This window comes from Triticum aestivum, chromosome 2D (genome assembly GCF_018294505.1).
Source record: "Triticum aestivum cultivar Chinese Spring chromosome 2D, IWGSC CS RefSeq v2.1, whole genome shotgun sequence".
In the NCBI taxonomy this organism is placed as follows: Eukaryota; Viridiplantae; Streptophyta; class Magnoliopsida; order Poales; family Poaceae; genus Triticum; species Triticum aestivum.
In genome coordinates, this window is record NC_057799.1 from 278,361,654 (window position 1) to 278,374,454 (window position 12,801).

Below are 12,801 nucleotides of genomic sequence, written 5' to 3' on the forward strand. Positions count from 1 at the left end.
GAATGAGGTAATCTTGATCTTGAGGCTGGAAATTATGCAATTAGCTGCACGCATTATGCAAGCAACCCAAGAATTGGAGGAAGTAAGAATGTTGCATTTGCAGACGGAGGAGGTCCTGCTGTTTCTGCTATCTGAAGCCCAGGGTAATCCCAGTTCTTCTTTAGATACCAGTTGAAATTGTCATTAGATTATTATACTTGCATGTTGTGTCATGTCTCTGAATAGATTATGTTGTAAGACCCCCTATGTTGTCCATGTGTTGTAATAATCCGAATTTTTTAGGGGAGGTAATCCTCAGTAATTGCATACTTGACATAAGGTGAACTGATTTTCGTGTGGGCATATTGTATTGGATGAAATAACTGTTTGACTCAAAGTGTATCCAACCTACTGAATTCGAAGATCACGGCATTTCGAAGTCATAATCATATATAAAGGTGGAATAAATCTTTGTCGTTGTTTTTAAGAAATAAATAACAAAACGTAGAATTATCTATGGATATTCGTAATCGAATACAAATTGGATTTGAATTTAGTTGCCAGGGCCCAGGGTAAACGTGAATGCTAATTCTGACAAGTTTTGAACGAAGCGGTTCGACACCCACTATCATTTGTGGGCTTCCCGAAGCAAGTGTTTGCGAGATGGAAATTACTGTCTACCCCTGACACTTGACGTCCTAATCGACCAGATTTACACTGTTGTCGATAGGGATAGGCTAATAACTTCAATCAGACGTGACACGACTGCCTCTGAGCCCATTCAGACGCGGTGGGCGCCAAACGTGGGCGGCAAAACGCATTTGATTCAAGCTCGTCCGAAAGACATGTGTCTCTCCCTACATTTCCCCATTCATACACGGCGGGCGACAAAACAAACTCTCCTCGTCCGAAATCGACGTAGGCAAATATTTTAAATAGGGGCAGATGTGTAACTTCCCTTAGACGTGACACAACCGCCCTGCCTATCAGCCCAGTTCATACACTGTGGGCGCCAACAGTGGGCGGCAAAACACCCTCTCCTCGCTCGAAATCGCTACTGGCAAATATTTGGGAGACGCGAGATTACCGTCCTATCCCCAACTGATGTGATGTCTGAAATTTTAAACGGGGGATTAGTTTGTAACTTTCCCACATTTCAGACAAGCGCGTCCCAAAGTTTGAGATCCCCCTCCCTCCCCTCCATTTCCCCATTCAAACATCATCGGCGCCACAACAACCTCCCCACTGCGGCCAGCCTCCTCCGTCCGCCACCCCATCCTCCACCTTGCGGGAGCCGCTACCCCTACCCCGTCATCCACCGCAAGAGATGGACGTCTCTCATCCACGGCGCCAGACCAGGATCCTTTCATCGCGTCATCTCGCTTCATCGGTGCCGTCGTCCACCTTGTCGTTGCCGCTCCTACGACCGCCTCATCCACGGCAACATGACGTATCCCCCGACCCGGCCGTCTGCCGTCTAAAGTCTTCTTCCACGCTGCCGACAGCCATCGCACCCACAGCACCATCAACGTATCAGCAGGGGCCTACACGGCGTCGCAAGAGAGGTGGTACTCTTTCATATGTGCTTAAGTTATTGATCTCACCCAAAAAATAGATCGTAAATTGTTTACTGTACTTTTCTTGTTCGTACCAAATTGTAGTGGCTAGTTGAAAGCAAATATTGGTTGCGAAGTAGCTTTGTCTGGTTTGCACCTTCAGATCCGCCATGGCACGGTCACTATACTCGTAAAGCTTATGGCTTCCCCCCTTTATATTCACTACCATCATCGTAGGTGCTTCGTTCGTGCTAGCACTGCTCCTCAAGACATCAACCCATCAGGCGAAACAACATGCCACTCATAATTTGAAAGCTTAGTTGTTGAAATACGAATCTGATATGATGCTCATATTACTAAAACAGAGAATGTTTAATTGGTCACCTAATGTTCCTATATTCGTTTCGAAAAGCATGTGTGCCACCCACTGGTCTAGCTAATTCCACTTTCCTGATTTTACTCTTAATGCTTAGGGTTTTCCCCTTTTATCTACTCTACTATGATATGCGTAGGTGCTTTATGTCGTACCAGCATTACTCCACCCTTCAAGCTAAACAACACAACACTCAAAATTCCAAAGGTTAGTTGTTCAAATATGATTGTGATATGATACTGATATTAGTTACCTGACACATTTAATTGGTTAGCTAAAGGTCCCACTTGAGTTTCCAAATGCATGTCACGGCATATAGAGAGATAGTAGAATTGCATTTATTTGTCACTTGTTGACTGTACTTTCTTGTCCATACCAAATCTTAGTTGTTATTTCAAAGCAAACATCGTTTGCTAACTACCCTTTGCGCGGTTTGCGGCTTCGGATCTGCCACCCCACTGCCACGGTCAACACTATACTCATCATGCTTACGGTTTCCCCATTTTATGATGACCACGATCAACCTACGTGGTTCGTGTCGTAATAGCACTGCTCCACCCATCGAGCTAAACAAGCTTAGTTGTACAAATTCAAATATGATATTATGCTGATATTAGTAAAACTGAGACATGTTTAATTGGTCAGCAAAATGTTCCTACTTTAGTTTCAAAATCCATGTGAGCCAAATATGGAGACATCGGAAGGAATAGTATTTCTCTGTGCGCTCTGGTTCATCATGGGTGGGCAACTGACATGGTATAGAAAGACTTGTAATATCTTCAATCTGCTTGCTCTTCTGCTCTTCTTTAATATGATCCTCTTCTCTTCTTTAATAAGAATGTTCCTTGTAGGGAAGAGTAGCAGAGACATTTGCGGTCGACTGGTCAGGTCGAGTTGTTCTCCCTTGGTATATTTTGAATCTGTCAGGTCAGGTAGACTTGTTCTTCTTTACTATATGTTGAAGTTGTCATCTGTGAAGTATCATCACTTCTGGAGCTCTCATATTTTGAGTAGTAGGCCACATTTTATTAATGCACACACCAAATTACAGCATGCATGGCATCTCTCAGAAGAATTGCAGAGATAGCACAAAGGGGTTTACAGGGAGGCAGTATTGGTTTAGAATCACTTATGCATTACAAAGATAATCTCACTTGTTTTTACGTTTTCATGCATGTCAGGTATTGAACATTATCAAAATGAATATGACAATGGTTGCACGAGAGGAATATTGCGGAACAATCCACTGGCTAACAAACTTGGCATGGTGGAGGATGGCCTATCTTATTCACCCATCAAGGAGCTTGCTATAACTTGGCAAGGTTGTATTGGTCGCACATATTTTGCGTATGACCTCTTGCATTACTTCTACTTTGTTACACCACCATCTGCTTAATTTAAGCAGCATATATCACTGGTATGCGTCGGTCCTAAATAAACGGTTTTTAACCCTTTCCGCGGCGGCATTTGGAACCGTCGCCAAGTGAGTGTGGGCGATAGGGGGGTCCTTCACACACGACCCAAAAACCGTCGGGGATAGGGCCCCTACAGTACTCCTACTCGTTTCTGCTCGCATTGCCATCGCAGTCGGTATTCTGTCGTGCTACGTTTACAATCCGCTGCCCATCACAAACGGTTCACTATTATAGAACGTGTATGATGCGCGGCCTCACAAATGGTTCACCGTTAAGAAGATTAGATAATCGTCGTACGAGTGTCCGATAGGATTACGAAACATCGGACCATCGTAACATCGTCGTACATGAGAACTATCGCACACGCTATTCTGTGGTGCAATGTTTACATGCATACTTCATCAGAAACAGTTCATGGTTGCGAATCGTGTATGATAAGGCAACTAATACAAACGTTTAGTTTGCCTGCACCATCTGTGATATTGTCTGACATCGCACACGCTTTGCAAATGGCAACTGTGTGCATGCTTGCACACGTTTCCTCTCTGTGAACCGTCTCCGATTATGGTGCATATCGCAAACATTTGTGTTTTACCAACCGTGTGTGCCGTAACAACCTGGAGAGCGTAATTTCACCGTAATTTAGTTGCTGCTTTTCCAAATTGTACCGGATTTGGATTTGAATTTGAATGTATGCTACAGCTTTATTCATATCCATCAGGTTCAAACAACCAATGCATTATTCGATTCATAGGTACATATGTTCAAGAATTACATAAGAACCAAATAAAGAACGATGAACCACAGTTGTATAGTTATACTATTAAAGACGGTAAAGAAAGAGGCGAAATATATTCTGGTTGCTGAACAAGGTGAAGCGGAATGCCCATATTATGGCCTCCTCCATGCAGAAGGCACGCACGACTCTAGTCCAACCCCTTGTGATGGTCGACCGCCCATCCTTCACGGTCTTCATGAAAACATCTAGATAATCATCGTGTTCTGGTAGAAATACTTTAACCTTTGCATGCCCACCAATCATGTAGTTTGAGAAGTAATCTTGAGTAAACTGCTTTGGCAACCACTACAAAGGAAAAAAGATTCAGACATTGTCATCTAACACAACTCATTATGGGCAGTAAAAAGAAGGCTGCAGAGTTCTTACATACCATCCTGCAGTTCGCTGTTGTCTTGGATAAAGTGTAAACAAATAGTTTAATTGCCATCTTTGGACCCATTTTACTAACAATCTTTATCAGCTTCCTCACTTGATGCTGGTTCATCGATATCTCATTGCCCCATACGCAGAAAGGGTCGAAACACAGGTCTTTACCAATGACATATGTACCTAAAAGCACCAAGTCAATATTAGAAGCTAAACAGCAATTGCACAATGATGTAGTACAACACTCTTTTATAATATGTCTATATACATCCGTATGTGGTAGTCCATTTGAAATCTCTAAAAAGACAAATATTTAGGAACGGAGGGAGTATCTTATAACATCCAATATACTCACAGATTAGATGAATTACATCTTATATTATGGGCCGGAAGGAGTTTAGTTCATTCTTACAAATTATCGGCTGATTAATTGCTGCTATATCCATGGGTTACAGTTAGTTTGAGCTAGTTCGGGCTCAAATAGCCCTAAAGTATACCTAAACATGAGGGCTAGTTTGAGCTAGTTGCATCTATAACCCACCCAAAAAAAACTAGTATCCAACCCAAGAGGTGCTAATTGGAGCTAGTTCTCCTAGTGCGTTTATTGTCAATCTAACCCTGCCATCCAAACAACTCTTTGGATGGAGTTAGTTCAGGGTTAGTAATGAGCTAGAAACTAACTCTCTCCTAGCTAAGTTGAGTATCCAAACATGGTTGTGTAGTTGCTATTGCTGCTGCTGCTCTTCTACGTATATCTAGACATCATTAGAACATTAATGTAACACTCTTCCTTGTTGCTATGTAGCCTAGGATTGCATATTTAGACATTAAGTACAGTGCATGTTGCTATGTAGCCTCAGATATATTACATATGGCCCTAGTTAACCTAAGGAAAAATGGGTTGCATATATATTCAGTTAAAAGTCTGATTCACCGATTAGTCCCTTATCAGCCGCCGGCCTATATGGTACCAGCTACCGATATCCTGAATAGTGAGCAGATATAAGCCATGGGATGAAACTAACCTCGATGGAAAACAATAGTCGTTCCCAAAATTGTCCTGTGTAGGTACATCGAGAAGCATGTTAAGCACAACAGGCTAAATATCAACCAAAATTACACATGGCAGACAAAATAATCTCCAAAAGATAGCTTCAGTGTGCAGGTTTAAGCACGCTAGTAAAGCAAAACAAGTGGAAAGGTGTGCTAACTGCAACAGGCCTAACATTTAACAACAAGCAAACATAGTCATTCAAACTGGTATTGTGTCGGTCTAAGTACACTAGTTATAGTTAAATAAAAATGGAAAGGTGTGTTAACTACAAGATGCAGCAACCAAATGTAGTCATTCATAGTGGTATTGTTGAAACTGGTACTGATGAAATTGACCTGCACAGTTCATACTTGCACATATAGAACATCATGTTGTGAATAACTGGAATAAACAAGGCATACTACGAACAACCAAAGATAGCATTTGAAACTGAACATATGCTAACTCCAAACAACCGAACAATCAAAAAAACTTTAAAAGAGGCCTATGCTAGCTATAACAGGCTTAACAGCAAGCAAATATATGCATTCCTATCGGTATGTTTAAAACTGGATTGATGAAATGTACTGCACAGTAAATAATAGCACATATAGAGCATCACGTTGTGAACAACTGAAATAAACAAGGCACACTGCAAATAACCAGATATAGCAATTAAAACTGGACATATTCTCACTACACTACAAAAGGGACTCGACAAAACAAATCATGGGTTTCTTCACTTGTCGCGGATGGGCTCGTTCCCGTGGGAAGAGCACGGACCCTGGATGCGCTCCATGTTGTCGCAGATGGGCTCCTTCCCCTTGGAAGAGCAAGGCTGTAGGATGCCCTCCCTGATGTCGCAGACGGGCGCTTTCCCCTTGGAAGAGCAAATGGGCTCTTTCCCCTTGGAAGAGCCGGAGAGGGTGCCCTCCTCGTGGCCGTTGTCGATGAGGTCTGACTTGGAAGCTGTGGATCCCAAGCCAACGTCGCAGCTTCAGAAATGACAAAAGGGGCTCGATGGCGATGTAGAATGGCAAATTGTTGACAGCGAGCCAGAGGAGATCAGCGGCGGGGCCATGGATGAGATCGACGGCGGTTGAACCCGAGGGGTTGGGGGTGGGCTACTTAACCTGTGACACAGCCCGCCTCAGGGCGTCGTTGTCGATGACCTCAATGTCGTAGCCGGCGGACGAGACATGCCCGCATACTCTAGCCCGCTGCTTGAGTGTCTACCGCCAGTAATGGTCGTCAGCTTCCTCGGCGATGTCGGGCGAAGAGACTACTATACACCTCTTTTGGGCCAGTCACTCCTCGAGCTCCATGGGAAGCATAGTCGGGCTTAGGCTGCGACGCTCTAGAGTGGGGGATGGGGATGGGGATCTGTGGGAAAGGGGCGTTTGGTAGGCGTCATCTAAGAAACTAAGGGCGACATGGGTACGGAGATCGGTGGGTAAGCTGCACGGGAAAACCGGCAGATGTTGACAATGGAGGCCTTGCGGTGGCGGCAGCAGCGCCGGCGGGGACCTTGCCAGGGTTTCGAGCAAGGGAGGGTGTGTGTGTGCGCGCACACACGCCCGAGGAGGTTTTGTTGTGTGTGTGTGTGTGTGGAGGGGGCGCGGGGTGTTTGAGGAAATGACGTGGGTACTGAAAGTTTACTACGCGGGAGTGAAATGCCGGGCTATTGAAAATTTTGATGATAGTGCATCGCACACTGTCCGAAGATAACAACCGTGTGTTATGAAATAGAAAAACCTTCGAGGCGGGCAGATATTTTCTAGGGATGCAGGCGGGATTGGGAACAAGAAACATCGCACACGATCCGGAGATAACAACCGTGTGTTATGAAATAGAAAAACCCTCGAGGCGGGCAGATATTTTTGAGAGGGGAGCCTTGTGGAGCCCAATGTACTATGCGGATGTGTGCGTGACAGGTGCACCGGCATGGCTCATGGTTAGTTTGAGTGAACCGTGTGTGTTGCGTCATCCAACTTGTCTAATGTTCATAAATTTGGCGAAAAATGACGCGGGAGAGGGTCAGAACACGAACACACTTACCTGTGGACCAAATTTATGTATCAAATGGGTGGTTTGATTTTCAAATACCAAATGCAACTTCGATGTGGCACCTCTCTCGCAAAGTGCACGGTATTGCTTGCCCCCACCCCCCTCGTGTCGGCACGAAGGGAATCCTAATCTATGAATGCATGCTCTCCCTCCCCCCAACCGAGGTTCACCTAGCAAAGTGCGAAGTAGCTAGCAGCCCCCCTCCTCCCTCGTGTCGGCACGAAGGGAATCCTAAGCTATGAATGCATGCCCCCCAACCGAGGTTCATTCACCCAGCAAAGTGCGAAGTATCTAGCAACCCCCTCCCTCGTGTCGGCACGAAGGGAATCCTAAGCTATGAATGCATGCCCCCCCCCAACCGAGGTTCACCCTTGCAAAGTGGAAAGTAGCTAGCAGCCCCCCCTCGTGTCGGCACGAAGGGAATCCTAAGCTACGAATGCATGCCCCCCCCCCCCGAACTGAGGTTCACCCTACAAAGTGCGAAGTAGCTAGGAGCCCCCCTCCCTCGTGTCAGCACGAAGGGAATCCTAAGCTATGAATGCATGCCCCCCCAACCGAGGTTCACCTAGCAAAGTGTGAAGTAGAGCTAGCAGCCCCCCTCCCTCGTGTCGGCACGAAAGGATTCCTAAGCTATGAATGCATGCCCCCCCAACCAAGGTTCACCTAGCAAAGTGCGAAGTAGCTAGCAGATCCCCTCCATCGTATCGGCACGAAGGGAATCCTAAGCTATGAATGCATGCCCTCCCCCCCAACCGAGGTTCACCCTAGCAAAGTGCGAAGTAGCTAGCAGCCACCCCTCCCTTGTGTCGGCAGGAAGGGAATCCTAATCTATGAATGCACACGCCCCCCCCCCCCAACCGAGGTTCACCTAGCAAAGTGCAAAGTAGCTAGCAGCGCCCCCCTCATGTTGGCACGAAGGGAATCCTAAGCTATGAATGCATGCCCCCCCCCAACCGAGGTTCACCCTAGCAAAGTGCGAAGTAGCTAGCAGCCACCCCTCCTCGTGTCAGCGCGAAGAGAATCCTAAGCTATGTATGGAGGTGATGCGTGCATGCATGTTTGAATACACAACATTTATGTGGCGCGTATGTCAAAATCGTACACTAGCTCCCCACACAGAGCGAGATCGGTTCATGATGTGTCGTTGTACTAGACACTTCGACTCGATGGGAGGGATTCATGCGTACACATGCATGTGTGTGTGCTCAAAGTGTATCATGCATGTCATCCTAGAGCAAAAATAATAATCCCCTCCTAAGTCAAATTAACCTCTCTTGTTCTCAGGCAAAAATAAGTGATGGACCAAGCGGGCCCACAGATGGAAAGCATCGATATCGCTGATAACTGCTTAAGTGGGTGGAAGAGGACAACCACCACCGCGTTGCATGTGGGCCAAACATATATATGTTGAATACCCAAAATGCACAACTTTGATGTGCCACATGCCTCAAAAACCGTAAACCATGCACCCACACAGAGTGAGGTTCATATCAAGCGTACTACATATGATGGTCCCCTTCCCCCCTCTTCACCGCATATTATATGCTCCTGCCGTAATATATGTACAACCGAAAAGAATTCTCATCGATGGTGAAATTAATTAACCTCTCCCGATGTAGGTCAAAGTGATGCATGCATGCATAGACGATGGCCTCGTGGACCCACAGATGGAAGCGTCACACATGAGTGTCCTAGCTAGGATATATATGCATGTGGCCCAAAAAGGTGTTGTGTGATGTTTGAATAACCAATTTCACAATTTTGATGTGGCACGTGCCTCGGTAACCAAAAAGTCCCGACACTGAGTGAGGTGTACTTGTTCACGGACGCATACGTATAGTATATATGCTAGTCCCCTCCCACATCTTCGACGCGTACTATATACCACCATAACACAAACAAAAAAGATTCTACCTTGCCGGTCAAATTAACCTCACTGCCGGCTCTTCGTCAAAGTGATGGACGATGACCTCACGGGCCCACAGAAAGCGTCACACGCGAGTATCGAGTGTCGTGTAGGACAGCCATCGACTGCATGTGGCCAAAACATTTATGTATGAAAGGGTTGTGTAATGTTTAAAATAACAATTTCACGACTCTGATGTGGCACCAGCCTGCCTAACAAAATGGCCAACCCACACGGTGGCTCACAACTCGTAGTGTACTGCGAGCCACCCGCCACCCCCAGACGCACACACCCACACACACTGCGAATCCACCGCAACTACGATGCATGTTAAATTAATTATCCCGCGGTGAACATACATGTAACCAAAGGAGGGACGTTTTAATTTCAAAAAAATCACAAAGATCATTAAGATGTTTTAGTACATTGATTGATTGATTTTCTATGGGTATAATGTGCAAAAATCAAATTTGAGCTACATGCACACGTGACAGTGCACCTAAATGGATTGCAAAAACACATGTGTCTCACTGGGTGCATGTTTACTCCCTGTGCAACAAATTTCAAACATTGAGAATCTTGATTTTTAAATTCTAGTACATCCAAAACTTATTTGAAGTTCATGAAACTTATCGTGTTGTCATATCGACACCAATACAAAGTGGCATTGTACTTTTTTGTCAAATTTGAGACCAGTTTTGATGTAATCTTTATCTAATTACAGACGGGAGATTGTTAATAATTGGGAACCAATATCCCAAACGGATTATCTATTCGAACCGTGAGCGTTAGACCAACAATGGATACGTGCCATGCTTCGGTTCAGCAATAAAGCAGCAGCATTAATCATCCAAATAGAAAAACAATATACGTGCCGCCGCGCGACCCGTGTGGCGTGCGAGCAGGCATGAGTTGACGGGACGCATGCGAGCAGTCGGCCGCGCAGGCAGACGGGGAGGCGTGCGTGCAGGTGTGTGAATTGACGGAGGCGTGCTCACTGCACAGTGCCATCGGGAGGCGTGCGAGTAGCTGTGTGAAACTTTGGTAGGCATGCCAGCAGTCCGGCGCGCAGGCTCACCGGGAGGCGAGCCATCGGTTTGACCGTCGCCCGCCTCCCTCCCACAACTCCCACTACTCCATATTAATGGTGCGCCCGAGCGGCCGCACCCCCCATCCTCGCTATGCACACACAATCCTCTCTCTCCGCTTGCATCCTCGACGCCGCTCTCAGTCCCCAAAGTCGTCAGTGTATGAGGATGCCGCCGAAGTGCCCCATCGGAGGGAGTGGCGACGCCGGGGCTGCTAAAGCACCGGAGCATGGCATGGAGATGGAGACAGAGGTTGCCGCCACCGTCGGCGAGTTATCGCTGCACCCTGATGTCGTTGACGACGTCGAGCTTCCACAGCCGGAGGCGGAGTTCCACACCGACTCTGACGACCACTCTGGCGACGACTCCGACGACCACTCCGCCGACGGCTTCGACGACGAGGACAGCTGGTTAGTCATCTATACCCATTTATGTGTCAAATAGATCATAGGGTTTCTCTGGTTACCCCTACCTCCCCCTTTTTGGAATAGAAATCATGTGGTTATGTTCTCCCAATCCATGAAATCTAAATAAGTTTCATTAGATCCGTGTAGTGTATTGATTGTTTGAATGGTACAGGTGATAAGTGATTAGTTGTTTCATCTATGCAAATGATTTCTGCTAGTAATCCGACTAGGGTTAGTGTTTGCGCTAATAATTTCTAGCCAGGACTTGACAATTAATTTTGAATGACCTACATATGTTTGTGCCATTATTTTCTTCAAGATTGGTCTGTACATAGATGACTGTGCTTAAAAATCGAACCATAATCTCTGGATATGTATAAATAAATAGCCATAAATTCCTAATCCTACTTCACGGCATGTAATCAGTAATTTGGTGCCAAATTTGTTTAACTATTTGTATAGGTGTTGTCTGATGATGTGGACAGCGAGGATGAAGATGCCCAGAGGAGGTACAAGAAGCGAATCCTGAGGGAGCTTTATGCGGGAATGCATAACAGGCGTATTAGGACCTGGAATGACGGCTATGGATGCCCATTTTGCAACCACAAGATTCATGACGCGTATCTAAGTGTTCTGGCGCATGCAAGAGGACGGGCCGTTGGCTCCTTCAAGCAGAAGTATTCTCGCAGGGTGGCGCACGGCGCGTACGCCGAGCACCTGGAGAAGCTTCAGGATCGTGTCGGCCGCATGTGAGATGAGATGTGGGATGGATTGAACTATGTACGCTTGAGTATGCTTAATGACGGTTGAACTATGCTTATGTACGTGCACGCTTATTATCTATGTATGAGTATGTTAAATATTTCGCCAAATTTTGGTAAAATTACAACGGGGGACCAATAAACCAGGACGGAGGTAGTACGTCAATCACACACGGTTCCCAAAATTGGAACCGTGTGCAATGACTTTCATTTTGCGTGCTGCGTCAATCACACACGGTTCACTCTAGCAAACCATCGTCCCCAAAAAATTTTGTGGGACAGAAAACCCTCACCACCCAATTCAAAAAAGAAAAAAGAAAACCCTCACCATCCCCACGTCACAAAAACCCTCACCCCACCCGCCACCCCCTCGGCCCCTCCTGTATGTTCCCCATTCACACCTGCCCAAGCTCCTCCGCGTCTATGCCATGGCACCGCCTATCACGATGGTAAACACTTAGCTCGACGCATGCCGCCGCTAGGCTGCCGGCAAAGCCCACCGCATTTCACCACTTCCGCTTGCCGCCGCCTATCGCCATCGACTTTCTCGACGCTGCTCGCGGTCGACCTAGCTCCGCTCGGTTGGGGAATCTGCCGTACTGAGGGTTCTTTCTCATGGACGACAAGGTAACTAATTTAACAAGATATTATCTCATCTCTTATCCCAGTTCATCTGCCTCCTTTAATCACCCGGCGGAAATCGCCGTGAATTCATTTTTATTCGAGCTGATTTGAGGGTTTCTTTCATTCATAGAATGTATAGTGCGCCGACACTTCAGGACTTTGTGACCGCCGCCAGAGATTCCATCTCATTGTACCAGATAACTTGAGGACGCGCGCGGTATGTTCAATCTCACCCTAAATCGGTTGGCATGGCCTACTTTCCTGAACATATTCTAAATATTGCTACATTTGGATAAAAGGTGCCACATGCACCATATACGTCAAAGGGGATTTTCCCCTCTTCTTTCTATATTAGGCAAATTAATGATGTATTGTTCTTTCGATTACTCTCATATTTCCATGACATCATGTTTACCCTATCTGTTTA